Source organism: Sturnus vulgaris, chromosome 14, assembly GCF_052056855.1.
Source record: "Sturnus vulgaris isolate bStuVul1 chromosome 14, bStuVul1.hap1, whole genome shotgun sequence".
Lineage (NCBI taxonomy): Eukaryota > Metazoa > Chordata > Aves > Passeriformes > Sturnidae > Sturnus > Sturnus vulgaris.
In genome coordinates, this window is record NC_142256.1 from 15,079,626 (window position 1) to 15,092,688 (window position 13,063).

Consider the following 13,063-nt stretch of genomic DNA (forward strand, 5'->3'; position numbering starts at 1 on the left):
AAGAGTGAGAATTTCAGTTTTCATTTCAAAAGTCCACAATTCTTACTTAAACTGTCAGAAACTGCTTGAAGAAATTTTAAGTCGGATTTAGGATTTGAGGGCATGTCAGAATTTGCAAATTGCTGTGCATGGCAATGTGAATTGATAAACATGGCTCTAAAATTGCCATTGGGGGTGGTTTTTGAAGTGTGCAATAATAACTCTGGAAGATCTTCAACCAGAGACCATAAGGATCTTGATGTATTTTCTTGGTGTAGAGTTAAGGGCTGCATTTTCCCCACTGAGCTCCACAGCCTGAGTCAAAACCAAAATACACTGAGGTCTCTAATTCAGTCTTCACAACTTATTATTATTTTTTTAGTAGATAGAAAAGTCAAATACACAAATAGTCCGTTACAGTTATTGGGTCCGTGCAAGCCACAAGGTGTGGCCAAAAAGCAAGAGGGGGATTCTGCAGGTGCAAAACCCAATTCAAAAGATAAACTACCTCCAGTGTAACCACTTTGTTCATTTCCCATTCCTATGGGCAAATATGAATTTTTTCTGAACCTTTAGTCTACAACACTGAATAAAGTTATGTAAATCTGGTGCAATGAAGAAGGCTTTTAAGATGTGGTAGGTATATCATGGTTCTCTCTCATTCTGTGAAATTGCTTTACAGCCAGGCCATAATCGCAATGACAGACATGCTTGATTGAGTTTTGTCTCTCTGTTAATATATGGAGTCATTTGCAGTGAAAATGAAGAGCTGTGTGTATCTGGGAAACTGGGGATGCACTGAAAAATAATCCTTTTAATTTAAGCCTGGAGATTCCCTTGTGCTATTATAGGAGTGCATTTTAGGATTAGAGTCTTTGGAAGCTTCTTGTTGTAAGTATGATTTATTTTTAGTGTTTTTCCCCATGAAGTAATATTAGATATTAAAGAGCATATATTTCAGGTGATAGTGAAAAACTGAAGATTAAGACAAGGTTCTGTGAATGTGAATTCATGAGAGATGGTGAAGATGACTCACTTCTCTAATGCACAGGGTGAAAGCTTAACTGAAAGGGTGAACAGATGAGAGGCAAAGCACAAGTGGTGTTTTATTGTCAAATCCTGAGAAATGTCATTTCAGACTCTCAGGGGAATTCTGCCTGGGCTTTCCTGTTATAAGTACAATTTGTTGTACATGAAAGAAACCGATGACAAGGGGACGGATGGCCTTTCACAGTGGGATGAGGAGAGCCACACGTTCCGGGCAGGGCGGACTTGCAATGGCAGGTACCAAAGTAGCCAGGAAGGCTATTTGTGTTCTTTCCTGGTAAGGATGAGCCAAGGAGAGCTACATAAAAGTGGGGGAGGGTTATCTTGAGTCTACAATAATGGACTTAGTGGGACTCACCAGATCCTGAAGTGGTGCATGAAGTTAAATCCAGCCAGTGCGGACTGGAAGGGCTTTTCTCTTTTTTTTTTTTTTTTTTGCACAAGGGGGTGCATGCTGCTGCTGGAACCTTGTGTGGCTGCAGTCATCTTGTACAGCCCTGGAAGGGTCACATTGCCACTGAGAAAAGGTGATAAAAGCTCTTTTTATCTACACAGCTCCTCTCAGATATCAAGATGATTAAGCGCATGTATTTGTAAAATGTGCCTCAGCACCTCTTATTGTTGATGACAGGGATGACTGGGAGCAGTGAGTCAAAGTGAAAAATCAAAAGACAAGGTGAGGCAGGGGGAAGATTCAGACTCCCAGTGAACAGGCTCTGCCATGGTTCTTGCTGACATGGCTGCTTCCCACCCAGAATAAAGGACCTGACAACAACCAGGTTGCAGATGGGGCAAAGAGGTTCTGCTTGTTCCTTGGTCTAATCGTCATCATATGAGCTGTCCCCCTGTCCTGAAAAGGCTGTCCCTGGACTGGTGACAGTGTGGGGCAGTGCCAGAGCAGACATCAAGAGGCTGAAGCAAGGAGAGAGTCACTGGAGTGGACTTGGCCCTCCTTGCACAGACCTGTTTGATTTTCCCATTTCCCTTGGAGAAAGAAGAGGAAGAGTAGGCAAAGTGAAACAGAGTACCTTGACATGGAGTATTGACTCATTTCCATGCCCAAACCTATGTCCTCAGGCTCCCTGCTGGCTCCCCTCATCTGCACCCAATTACACACCCAGTAAGAAGGTGAATACTGGGAGATCTGATCATATTTCTGTGAAAATCAATGGCAAGCCTTCCCTAGTGCCAGACCAGGCTTCTGTGAGGCAAATGTTTCTTGTGAACTAGAAAAGTTGGTGGGAGAAAAAAAACAAACAACTTCTTAAAAATCCTTTGCAGGGATCAGCATTTAAATTTAGCCATTCAGAGGGACTTTTGGTCCAATGTAAGTGGAAAATTGTAACCTTTGTTGAAGACCGAGATTCTGCTCACCGGGAGGTGGCAGGGTGCTCCGGATCTCATGGGATTGAACCCAGAGGGAGGTTTGTTTTTAGGTTTCATGTTGACTAAGTTCTCCTCTCTCATTTAGAGAGGGCAGTGTTACTGTAAGGAGGAATATTCAGATGATCGTTGCCTTGGGCTCTTCAGAAAAATTGCCACATTTTACATTAAGGGCAACCTTCGTCACATTGTACATCTCTGCAATTAATTGTTTTGACACATGATTAGTACCTAGGGGCAAGGACGGATCATTCTGTTGATTGGGCAGGGATGCGTTATTAATTGTATAAACTGGCTTATAGTCAAAGGACACACACCAGTGGCTGCAGTTACTGTCACCATGGATATTTGAAAGAGTGCTGGAGATTTATGCCAGGACAATGCTCCTTTGCCATCCCAGTATGATTAAGATTCTCTCACTGCAACTCCTAAAAAATTAGTCTTTAAACCTGTTCCCCTGCAACACCAGGTAAGCTGGTAGTTCTGGTACCATGATGCATTGTCTCTTGTTTGTTTTCCATCATTGTCCAGACATAGAATGTGGCAGACAGAAGAGTACAGGCAGCTTCTCCCCAGCTGGCAGGGAGCAGTGTGGAGTTTTATACTTAAAGAAGGAATTAGCTGGCCTTGACTCATTCTGAAATTATATGATGTCCCTTTTAGAGTTTTAATACCATTTTTTCTGCCAAGAAGTAATTTTGAAAGGAAATAAGTTCATGAAAGATGTTACAAGATTTAGCAGAAGCAAATGTCAAAAAACTAAAAAATAATAATGATCATATAGTGTAGTTTCTTCTCTCTGCATCCCATGTAGCTGAAGCAATTTTATAGCTATTGTTACACTGTTTGGGATCTTCTCATAGTATTAATTACCAGATGAGATAATACAGTTCAAGCCTTACATACTTCACTAAAGTGAATCCTAAAGTTTTTCACTGCTGATTACACACTGTTCATACCAATGATGCTTTGGAGAGCACACCTGGACACACAGGAGGCAGCCACAGATGAGTAGTAATGATGGCTCCTTCCACAGGTAAACTCATAAAGGAGAAGCTGTGAGGTGGAGGCTAAAGGAAAGTCCAACAGCCCAAGGTGGGGGGAATGTGTGAGATGTGATGAAGATATTAAGGGTTATTTCAGGTTAATATTATTAGCTGTGAGTTGTGCATTGCAACAATTGGAACATCTCTGTTGCCAGAAGGCCGTTCCATGCGCTGCGTTTTATTCATGTTCATTCTCTTTGTTTTGTACTGTGTGGGCTCTGAGGGGAGCAGTTGGTGCTTCCACGCCTTCAGCACCTCTCATGTGAGCAGCTCCCATGCTCATTTCTAAACCTGTTCGAACTCCCTGGAGCTCGTGGCAGTGACGGGTCTCTGGTGGTGCCCAGGGTGGGGAGGACACTCCTGCCTTCAGCCTTGGGGTGACCCTGCTGCCCCCAAGTCCTGCCCAGCCACATGACAAACTGCCTGCCTGGGTGCAGCTTCACACAATGCTGCCAAAATTCCTCATCTTGACAGCATCACCCTCTGCTCTCATTACTTTGGAAACAGAAATTGTCCATACCAACTTTTTAGAGTGATACCTAAAGGGAAATGCATGTTATGTTACACAGAGTCATTAAGTGCCTCAGGCACCAGCAATCTCTTTTCCTGCCAGCATTGATTCATTAAGCAGCATACGGAAGTATAACAGTGACTGGTATTAGCTTATATCTCCCTTGCTTACCAGACTCTAATTTGTCTTCTTCATTTTTATTTCCAGTGTTTTGCATTGCAGTAATGAAGAACAAATAGCACTGGAGAAAACGCACCTACAGAACTGTAGCTTTTTGGCTTGTGCATTTCTACTAGGCCCAAGTGGTACACTGATAGGACTTTTATATATTGCAAATTAAAAAGGAAAGACTTCTTGGTCTAAAAATTGTCTTGATTTAAATGGGATCTCAAACCGAGAATAAACGTCTCAAGTTTAAGCACATTCTAGGATTGCAGACATTGTACCTGGTAATGTACAGAGATGTCCAGGGCCCTGGAAGCTTATGTAGAAGCATAGGGAGGAAAAACAGATAAACCAGATAAAAAAGTAAACAGCTTAAAAAAGGCGTCATGAGAAATGCTGAACATTATACTCTCTCCCCACAGGAGAAAACCGCTCAGACGTCAAGAGCAGCCCGGTTTGGTTCAGCTGAAGCATGTGTAGTGCAGGAGGCTCCTGTGCTGCCTTGCGCAGAACCTGCTGAGGGCTGCGGTGCCCTGGTTTTCGCAGGGCCCTGCAACACCTCACATTTACAGTTGATCGCCTCTGTGTTTGTGTCAAACCTCATGGAAACAAGATTAAAAATTAATGTAAACCACACGATGTGCAGAGTGAGGTGTGGGACTGCTCGGGGCATGTGGTGGAGATGGACTGGTGGCCCGGTGCACAGGAGGGCTGAACAGATGGCTGAACAGCCCCAGTGCACAGGAAGGTGAGATGCTGCCTGGCCCTGGGTGGATTTTTACATCTTGCTGGACGTTTTTCTCAGCCAGTTGTGTGGAATTTCCTTTGTTTCTGCTTTCTCCTCTATTTTACACCTGTGGTGACTGTGCAGGAGGAGAAGTGACAAAAAGCTCATCCAGCTAGGAGACCCAGTGTTTCAACCCTGTACACCTTCCTCAGCATGAATACTTTCACTAATGCCTTTTTTATTTTAAAGCCACCTCCTGGGAAGCTCTAGGTTTGTTGCTGGGCTCTGTGGTGCTGCCCTAGGGCTCTCAGTGCCAAGAGTGGCTTGGTTGTGGCAATAGCCCTTCTGCTCTCAGGGCTTGTATCCCATAACATTTCTTTCCTTGCTGAGTCAGAAATAACTCCCTCCACACTCATGCTGCCCATGTCCTGAATTTTTAAGTGTCTTCAGATAGTAATGACTTCAGAGCGGCTCCTGAAAAGAGCCCTGAGATTAACACTGCATCAGCAGTAAAAGTGGTGCACTAACCTCTAATAAAGTTTAAGAGCTCTGTTAACCAAATACTTCATGTCTCAATTCAGTTTAAGCCCTACTGCGAAATATTTGTTCCTTTGAAGTGGACAAAAAATATTTTCAACTGATGATGCACATTTTAAATTAATTCTTAAATTATTATATTAAAGTACACTAATGACAATGAAGAGATGTGTGTTGGTTCTTGAGGCAAGACCAGAGCAGACGTATTCTTCAATATTAATTAATTTCTGTTATCACCTATTATGTAATCACCCATCATGTGTTTTATTATTGTTAATAATTAATTTCCATGATATTAATATTTATTATTGTTCTGGCCCTGAGAAGAATCTCAGGGCTCTGGGGAGCAAAACGAGCTCTGTCAAACTCCTCATATTTCAGCTGCAGTGGAAGGGTGTGATCATATTGCTCCAGTAGGTAGAGGTGAGCTCTGTGTCTGAATTTAAAATGTCTCTGAAACAAAAATGGAAAGATAGTCCTGAGGACGGGTGGATTTCCCTGGGTCACAGCTTCTTGCAGTGTCTCTGGTGCTCTGGGTGTGAACAATCTCCTGTTTTATTTATTTTTGTGGTAGGCAGTAATTTTGTAAGTGGCTTTCTAGGCAAAGCAAAGGTTGAACTTTTGAAGCAAATGCACACGGCATGACCTTTATGTCTCTTAGCCACTGTCAGGCTTCGCTGAGTGCTCTGCACCCTGACATTCAGTAAGGCAATAAAGAAATGAAAAGTACTAATGTAACCTTTATAAAAATAGTGGAAATGATAGTTTAATTTTTAATCTCCCACTATGGTGTTAAAATAAGCTCAATAAACTTTCGTGGTAAATTACATTCAGAAGGAATTAAATTTAAATGACATTATGGTTATGATAGTCAGCAAATTATGTCCTAAACTGCCGCTTCAAGAAAAGAAAGACACATTTAGGGTGGGATTGTTGACTTTTCCAATTCGTGGAGAATACTTGGGCCACTATTAATTTTTTGGTAGTTGATCTGGAAGCTGAGGTCCTTTCGTCTTGCATATCCTGCCAGGAAATCAAGCAGAGGTTGTAGGTTTGCACCTCTCAGCAGCCAGGGCAGATGAGTCTGGTATGTTTGAGCTGCAGCATTGTGCTTCATGCCATCTTTAGAAAAGATCTGCACAAAAAATAGGACCAAAAAGCCTGTTTGAAGTGAAGAGGAAGAAATGAAACAAAAGAATGTTTTAAACAAGGTTATAAAGTTGTTTGATAGTGAAAATAATTTCTCAGCCTTCATATAAAGTGACATGGTTTGCAGAGTGGTCATTGCAGATCAGGCGATAAAATCGGGCTGAGCCTGTGGCTCTGAAGTACCTGTTGAAAACTGAATGTGGCATAGGCTCACATATATGAGTACATGCTGGAAACAAGTGCTGTGTGATGACTGAAGCCTCTATGTGAGATAAAAGTTAAGTAGAACCGTATATACAAGACTATGTCTTGCATTTTACATGGAGGGATCTGAAACTATTTCTCAAACATTTATTTCTCAGAAGTTTTTTTTACCTAAAATGCTCTCCTTTTGCAGTCTGTGGTGATACAGTAATCTTTATCCTTTGCCCTGGATGCAATTTTGAACTCTGTTTTGTCTAACTGTGCAAAACATAGGAAGGTAAGGGTCATGTTCCCAGCACTGATTTTGTTAGATGTTTTAATTCATGAGAGATATCACTGTTCTGTTGTTCTTTTGCAAAATGAAATCCTCTCCCATTTTGTCAGCCTTTAATTGCTTGTAGTGCTAGGACAGAGCTTGGAGAGGCACAATAAAAGGATTTTTTAAAATAGGTAGGACTAGAGAAAAACATGGTTCTCGAGCTCTGCTCACCCTCTCCTGCCTCTGTCTGCTCAGCCTGGCTGTATCTCTCACAGTGGGACTTGTGGCCCAAGCACAGAAGCACCAGAGAAGATGAATACAGTGAAAAAATTCAGTATTTCCACCAGTTCAGATAGACCAGGAGATATTTCTGGAGGACTGGCTTTATTTCTTACAGCTTTTGGGAGGTTTCTGTTCCTTTGAAGCTGAGGAGAGCACAGTGAAGATGTAGGAGGTAATGTTCAGTGCGGGGAAGAGGGACAGAGGAAAAGCAGTTTGCACTGCCAGGGAAAATGCGCCGAAGGGAAGGAAACAAATCTTGCCTGTGGGTGATAAAAAGATAGATGCACATTATAGACTAGTGGGGACTATTTTCTAGAGAAATGGTGATCTCTACTAGCAGGTGAGCGGGATTGCATTGCTAAAGACTCATTGCATTGTTCCCAATGCTGCTCTAGGCTTAGGTAATTTCACACTTTCACACTTTCTCTATGAAGAAATAATCTGCTAAATGAGTTTTACTGTATAATTTTCAATGAATATGATTTTAAAAGGTTTCAGTAAAACAGCTCTTTACCCCCTGAAGGAAACTGAGAAGTAGGAGGTCAAAAATTAGTGATGTAGTTTCATGTTATTAGATTTCCTCTAATCAAGGCAGTGGCGAATATACTGCATTAATAGAGCATCCACTGGGTAGAACAAATGGATTATGATTTTTTTAATGGTGTTGCTATAAATACTTTTTCTCTACCTAGATTTGCTGTTGGAAGTGAAGTATGACATTTTAACACGTGTAAAGAAGGCACATAATCATAGCTGCATAAAATTTTAACTTTTTTGCGACTGATTAGGAATATAGGGACTTTTTAAAAAGTCTCGGTTCTTTCTTCTTGAAAATTAAGGCAGATGAATATGTTCCAGATGTTGAATTGGAGGGGGTTTAAAATTTATGGTTATATTACTAGTTGGAATTTAATAAAACTGGGGTCGTTTATATACCCTTATTAATGAAAGATGTGGTTTGTTCCAGGGGGTAAAACTGGTAAGAAAGGAATGGGCTGAAAATGTGATACTCCATGAAATTATCTGGGAGTTAAGAGAAACATTTCCACTGGCTTGTAGTCAGGACATGGCTTAGTAAAGGAAAAAGCATATTTCATGTTTTTGTTCAGTGAATATCCCCTCCTTCTATTAAATGCAGGATGCTATCTAGAATTCTCTCATTTCTTGCATTTTATTAGTTTTTCCTTTTTTTACTCAGTATTTGCTCAGTAGTTTTTTCTGTTAAAGTATGTACATGTTACCATAGAATATAGAAGTTAGGTTTACTTTGCTGAAATTTTTGTAAAAAGAGAAGAAATTTTAGAGAAGTTATGAAAATAAAATGCCCTAAAGTCTGCCAGGTTTATTATATTGTCTCTTAGAAATTTTAGGTGAAAATATTGCAGGAAGAATAGTAACGAAAGTGTTTCCACAACACAAGAAGGCAAGTATTTAATGTAGTATTTATGTAAAAACTAATTAAATGAAACTAAAATCAGAATTGTATTTTACTTTAAAATTTGTAATGCAATATCCGAATGGGGAAAACCCCTTCATATTTGGTGACAAACTCTCTAAGGTAGAAAAGAATTCAGGTCAGAGATTTCTGCCTGTTTTATCTGCCAAACAAGAGCAGGAAATTGAAGTCAAACACCTATATTTAGCAACACAAAATGATGTGCCTGCTACAGCCCACATGGCTGCCACTGTTTCCTCACCTGGCACAGGTGTGGTCCCCGAGTGTCCCATTGCCACTGGATTGCACCAGACCAGCAGGCTGGGGTCTCTTTGGAGGGCTGGAGTCTCTCTGAGGGCAGGTCACTGCAACCTGGTACTTGAAGATGTTCCCGAGCACATTCATTTCTCTGAATGCAAACCCCTAATGGTTTTTTTGGACAACCCTGAATGTGCTTATGAAAAGTTCATAGTAAAAGCTTCCACGGAGAATATAAAAAGCAATTAAATCTTAATGACCTGATGTTTACATTTTTTGAACTACAGGTTGGAAAGCCTGAGTGCAAATTGTTCTGACACAGCTAACACTTTTGCTATGAGGGGATTTATGATAAGCACTGGGCAAAAAAAAAAAAAATCTAACCAATCTAGTTCCTCATTTTTTAATACACATTTTCCTTGTACCACTAGAAGTGAGGATTTTCAGTGGTATTTTAGGTGACAGTTCCCTCAGCAAAATGACTGTCAGTACATGTGGATTTAAGGTCCCAGGGAGAGGGGAATGTGGTCTCACCCAGGCAGGGAGGTCAGGATGAAAATGCTGTCCCCAAACACTATCAGGATGTTTAGACACCATCCCCATGAGAGCCATGATGACTACATAAAAATAAAAGATGACTCAAGTACTCAAAGTACTTTATAGCTGCTTTTAAGGAGCCAATCCTGCAGGGACAGCAGCCTCAGGGGGGTTTCTACACAGGCTGGGACTTGGGACCCACTGACACAGGCCTGCTACCAACCTTTCATGGGTATGTTATGCCAAGTCAAGCAGCAGGTTTCAGCTCCAAATAAAACTTGCCCTTTGACACAAGGGAGGATGACATTTTTGGTGCTTTTAGTTTTTTCTGCTCCCTTCTGGCATTTGCCATCTCAAATTTTGTTACCAACAGGCCAAGAGACACATCAAGGGAGGCAAAGAAAAGGCTTCCCTTTCAGCCTTGAAGACTGTGTGTCTTTGTGCCTGTCACAGGTTTATTTATCTTAAAATACAGTAGTAAGCTACCCCAGAATCATAGAATACCCTGAGTTGGAAGGGACCCACAAAGATCATCAAGTCCAATTTCTGGCTTTGCAGAGAACAACCCCAAAAAACGTGTGCTTCAGAGTGTGGTCCAAATGCTTCTTGAACTCTGACAGGTTTGTATCCCATGCACTCTTCCTCATCTTGTCCTTCTGGCTCACCTTGCCTCTGACATGGAGGGGTCAGCTGTGCCTGGGACAAAGCTTCCCAACCAACAGGGCTGCCAAGGCATGCCAGCCAAGGGGCATTGCATGAGTGCACTGGCTCTCAGAGGGGACCCGTGTGGTACAGATTGAAAGCAGTGACCTAGAGTTATGTAGATCCTCTGCATCACCCAGACTTCATCTGCTTAGCTTCTAACCTTTGAAAAACCCACATCTGCCTCAGGGAATGGCCTTAAATGCACAGAGCTGTGACAGTGATACAAGGAGTAAGAGTCTCTTGTGGCATGTAAAGGTTGTTGTCTTGGCCAGCTCAATTTCTTTCGCTCTTTTCTCAGTGTATTTGAGTCTGTAATCAATAGTGAAATTAAAAGAACGTGGGTTTATTCCACCCACAGACTTTCACTGCCCTGCTTGGGGATGCCAGATCTGCAGTATTCTACTAATCTATGCTCAAATGCTGGGTAGTTCTTGCCTAAAGATTGCTGCTCTCCAAAAAACCCCACGTTTCCTGTTGTCTGTCAAGAGTAGTTTCACTGGCTCATGCTCTCATTACAAGACGGGCAGCTCTGCTGTTGATTTCAGTAAGAATAGGATTGGAGCTACTGCCATCTTGGTATCTGTGTAGGTTATGAGCAGGTGGTATTGCCTGACATTGAGACCAGTGCAAGATTTCTGGCTTGGGCTGAAGCAAAATAACTCTATTGGAGTCTTTAATCAGTGAGAAAAGAGAACATTTAATGAAGGCATTTTTCAGGATCTGCCAGAAAAAAAAAAAAAGAAATTTATTACACATATCTGTTTTAAAATACATAAGCTCCACATGCATATATATGTGCCTGTACATGAACACATCAGTTCTGGGATTTTTGGTTTTGGATTTTCGGTTTTGGATTTTCTTCTACAGATATATAATTTTTCTTATTGCTGAAGTCTGTGATGTAGGCCGGAAAAGCATGCTGTACCCAAAATACTGAGGCAAAACTTTCCAAGAACTACTAGTATAACCAGAATATGGTTTATTTCCTTATTGAGATTGTGTCTGTTTTGGTGACAGCCAGGTGTATGTGAAGCAAGCATGCAATGAAGGCCATAGTTAGTGTGGTATCTACATAAAATACTCAGTGCCAGTGTGTGTGTATTTCTCTCTGCTGAGACCAATAGAGTATCACCACAATAGCTTTCGAACAACTCATGAAATGAAAAATCCCAGTGCAATGAGGGAATACCTACTGGGCTGTACTGAACTATCTGTTCAAACAGTTAAACTTGTTTTCTAAATTTAGTAAACAACCAAAATCTTAACACCTCCCATCCATATGTTTTCCTCTGTGTTGTTACAGGCAGATTTATGATTGGAATCTCAAAATACTAGAAACTCTAGCTGAACATAGAAATGTGCACAGAGCACATTTTTATTTTGTCATGACCAATGTTTGGTTTCAGACGAAGCTGTTTGTGCATCACCACAAATTGATAGTATGTGATGATGAGGTGAAAACCGTCCTACGAGAAACTTGGATTATACAATAAACTGCTCCCATTGGGATCAACTGGTACATTCTGAATTCTGTATTTATGAACCTTCAGCACAGTGTCATTTGCCTCACCCTACAGCTGTGTACTGGGAAGGAGACACTTCATTATAGACCAGAAGTTCCTACCAGGAAACCAGGTCAGGACATGCTGCCAGGGTGGCAGAGACTCTGTGCTCCTTGTATGCATCATTGGCACCATGCAAAACATCTGGGCACTGTTGAAATAGATACCAGGTAAAGTAAAAATACACAGAAGGACTGCAAAAACAACTTTGCCCCATGAATTTTCAGAGTTCACCGAAGGTTATTAGAAAAAAACCCAACAAAATACTTGAGAGGAGACTTGACTCCAGGGAATAAACACTTACACAGGGGAAAAAATAATGAGTGTCAAACAGCTTTTTGACTTAGCTCTGAAAAGTGTAATGAGATCCAGTGGATGGAATCTGGAGCCAGACACATTCAAATTGGAAACATGACCTACATTTTAAATGGTGAGTGTGCTTAGCCATTGGAACAAAGTACTCACAAAGTGGTGGATTCTCTCCTCTTGATGGCCTCAAATCAAGACTAGGTGCCTTACTGGGAGATAATCTTTAGTCAAAAATAGCTGTGCTTTAGTCAAACACATGTTACAGGGCTCGATATAGAGGTAATTGGGAAAATGTAATGGTCTGTAGCATCCAGGAGGTCAGGCCAGATGGTATAATGATGCCTTCTGGCCTCAAACTCAGTGAATCTCAGAATGAATATAAATGCTATCATCTGGATCTGCGTTTGAAATAATTGCAGGCAGAGATTAGACACGCAATTGCATATGGTTCAGAATTGATAAACTTTCTTCCCCTCCAGAACAAAGGCCCTTATTTATGCCTAATTACATGGTGCTGTTGTAATTCAGATAAATATCCGTTGGAAACTCAGATGCGATGTCAGCAAATCAACTTTAACTTCTGTGTGTGTGGTGTGGAAATCTAGTTTCTAAAGCTGAATATTCAACTGCAGACTTGCACAGGAATGTATCCAGGAAGAGCTCCTGTGTGGACATTTGCTTTGCCCTGAGAGTACCCTGATGTGATTTAGCCCTGTCAACTTTGAAGCTGATTCAGCTAAATCATAAAGACATGGAGGTCCTGGGCTTCAAAGCAGCTGGGTTCCTAATGCTGATGACTGCCCACACATTGCTGAATTTTACAGGAAAGAGTTGTTGAAAGAGTAATAGCAAAAACTAAAAAACTTCAAGCTTCTCTGAGTAGATTTTCTTGTGCTGATATTATCACAAGCAGCATCTCTGCTTGGCAATGCACATGCACCTGCAAAATAGCCACCTCTTACATTGCT